Raw genomic sequence first — 2991 nt, 5'->3', positions numbered from 1 at the left:
CTTGTTCTGTCAGAAGGCATTTAGTTGCATACTGTATAAATTCTCTGAAGCAATTAAAAGTTTTTCCTAAAGGTGTTTTGTAAATGGAAGTGAATTTGATCTTTGGAGTGGAAGAAGCTAATTATGGATCATAGGGAGCTACTGCCAGTGACTTCTTGATGTAAGTATTTCAGAATTTAAGTTAATTTCATTAAGTGCTTTTGGGTGAACCATAGTAAGCATTCACAGAAAGGTCAAAATGAATTAACAAATAATCAAGTTACAGAAAAGGTTTCTGCATAAATTCCAGACTTCTCAGCATCATATTTTTATTACGAAAATGTGGAGAGAATGATACAACACATTTCTCTAGTCAGGAGGGGAAAAAGTGAAAATGACACTCAGTTGCTAAACGGGTGTATTTGAGTATTAAATGTGAAACGTGGCTAATGTGTATGCTTCACTGTGAGGACAGCAAATACAGCAGACCTTTGAGATCTACAGCAAGTAAAGCAACAGGAAGTCAGTTTATAAATCCCTTCTGTGTAGAGACACATAATCTAAGCCATTTAGAAGCTAATTATTTGTAAATTTTAAGGCAATGTACAAGTTACCAACAGACCTCTTATTTTACCGAGCTCAGCCCAAACTATGAATAATTTCAGTGGTGCTGGTGCATCTCTACCCACAGTTTAAGGGCTACTGTTGCCTTAGAGTGTGCATACCTGTAGTTAGTATTTTTGTTACAAAACTTGTATTGCTAAGCAGAAATTACAATTACAGTACTGGAGTGACATTTTTTAAAAAGAAAAATCAAAGTAGTTGGTGTGGAACTTACTGTCCCGTTCAGCTTCAAGGTTTGTTTTTGGTTTTTTTTAATTATTTGCTAGAGATGTGTAGGCTCTTGTTTTACTCTGCATGCACCACTGTATATTGTTGCATATAAGGTGACAGTTGTTACGACACAGCAGTGATAGAAATGAGGTCTGGAGTAGGAAAGAAAGTCTTGGAGTAAACTTCTCTGCCAAATGAAAGCTCTTACCTTTGTTTCATAGCAAGAGTTGGTGCTTCTGTGCTCACTGATGACTCTTCACTTGTCTCACAAATTATTTTAGATTTGCATTGGTATGAGAATTTGTAAAGAACTCTACGTGTATTACCCACCAAAAATACTGTTGGCTGCAGAGTTGCAATTTTTTTAATTGCCTTTTCCTGTTAGCTCTTTCACATGGGTCTCACCTGTGGTAGTATCCTTTCCTTCCAAAAACGTGTCAAATAAGCTTTTTTGATGTAGGCATAATCTACTGAAGGTGTGAAAAGTTTCTCTTTGGGGAAGGAAAAGAGTTGGTACTATGTAGCTTTTTCTACTGGGTATACTTAGTGCTTGCAGATACTTTTGTTTTGAAACTTGAAAAATAGATTTCATCTCTCTGACCCATGGGAAAGTGGATTTTTGGCCTGTGCTTTGCACCTTGAAGGGATGATACTTCACTTTTTATTCTTTTTCTTATTTGGGAAGAAATTGGGAGACAGCAGTTCTTTGCACCTGGAGCCATGCAAAGTGTGATGTCTGGGGGAAAAAAAAAAAAATGTATATGCTCTTATACTTCACTTTTTATTCTTTTTCTTATTTGGGAAGAAATTGGGAGACAGCAGTTCTTTGCACCTGGAGCCATGCAAAGTGTGATGTCTGGGGGAAAAAAAAAAAAAAGTTGTATATGCTCTTTCTGCCATCATGGGCGTGTGTAAAAAAGAGGGAGGCCTGCTAAGGGTTGCTGCACTGCCCATTCTACCATCATTTGGCTTGGTCAGATAGGGTTTACTGCTCCAAGGGGCAGGTTGAACATTGTCTGTTTGAAGGAAGGTTTGTAATTGCTGCAAGCAGTAGTAGCTGTGCATTTTACGGTGGTTATGCACTTCTGTCCTTTATCTCTCTGCATGTTTCCTGAAAGGGAAAGTGTGTAAGAGATTGATCACCCTGGGTAACCCATTCTATCTTTGCTTGTCCTGCCATCATGTGCTTTCAGCTTACAGATATAATCTTGTGTGAGAAACACTGCCTCTACACAACATCAATCTGCAATTCTACAAACGTGCTTCTAAAATGCCCAAGGCTGGAAAATATGTACATGAGACAGCAATGTTTTGTGCTGAGTAAAGAGGAGCACTTGGTGTTTAAAGCCAAGGAAGAGCAGCATGGTACTTAGCATGTTGATTTCACAGAATTGTCAGTGTTGGACAGGACCTCTGGAGCTCATCTAGTCCAAGGCCTCTGCCAAGGCAGGGTCACCTAGAGCAGGTGACCCAGGAACTTGTCCAGGTGCGTTTGGAGTGTCTGCAGAAAGGGAGACTCCACTGGGCAACCTGTTCCAGTGCTCTGCCACCCTCAATGTAAAGATATTCCTTCTCATGTTGAGGTGAAACTTCTTGTGTTTTAGTTTATGGCCATTGCTCCTCGTCCTGTCACTGGGCACCACTGAAGAGAGTCGGGCACCACCCTCTTGACAAATGCCTTTGAGATATTTGTATGTGTTATTGAGATCCCCCTCAGTCTTCCCTTCTCTGGATTAAACAGGCCCAGCTCCCACAGTCTCTCCTCATAAGAAATGCTCAGATTATCTTTGTGCCCTCCACTGGACCCTCTCCAGTAGATCCTTGTCTTTCTTGTACTGAGGAGCCCAGAACGGGACACTGCTCCACATTGGAGCACTGTGGAGATGTTTGTACCTTGGGAGATGCTGTTCTTGTAAAGAAAGACGTGCATGCCCCAGGTGAATGAGTTGCCTGTAAACTGGTACAGTTTACAGTCCCTGGGGATGAGCCCTTAGCAGACATAAGGCAGCCAGGGGTTGTTGCGCAGGGCAGGGCAAAGAGGCTCTCGGCACAGCCGGAGCTCGGGGGCTCCGCTGTTGCTGCCGGCGCTGAACGGGCCCGGGGGAGCGCTGCCCTCTCGCTGCCACCCTCGCAGGCCAGGCGGGGCGGGGGGGCGCCCCCGCCTGCGCGGGGCCCCCG

At 43.0% G+C, this 2991-nt stretch overlaps 1 protein-coding gene across 1 annotated transcript in view; it reads left to right on the top strand.

Moving 5' to 3' along the window:
* The first annotated feature begins 23 nt into the window (after positions 1–23).
* Positions 24–2991, top strand: part of NIT2 (nitrilase family member 2) — a 15323-nt gene continuing 12355 nt past the window's right edge. Inside the window, exon 1 of the mRNA XM_017731874.1 lies at positions 24–160. The gene's annotated coding sequence lies outside the window, so the exon portion shown is untranslated. The remainder of the gene's footprint in view (positions 161–2991) is intronic.

Source organism: Corvus brachyrhynchos, unplaced genomic scaffold (assembly GCF_000691975.1).
Source record: "Corvus brachyrhynchos isolate BGI_N302 unplaced genomic scaffold, ASM69197v1 scaffold3, whole genome shotgun sequence".
In the NCBI taxonomy this organism is placed as follows: domain Eukaryota; kingdom Metazoa; phylum Chordata; class Aves; order Passeriformes; family Corvidae; genus Corvus; species Corvus brachyrhynchos.
The sequence above is the reverse complement of the archived record's forward strand: the minus strand, read 5'-3'. Positions and strand labels throughout refer to the sequence as shown.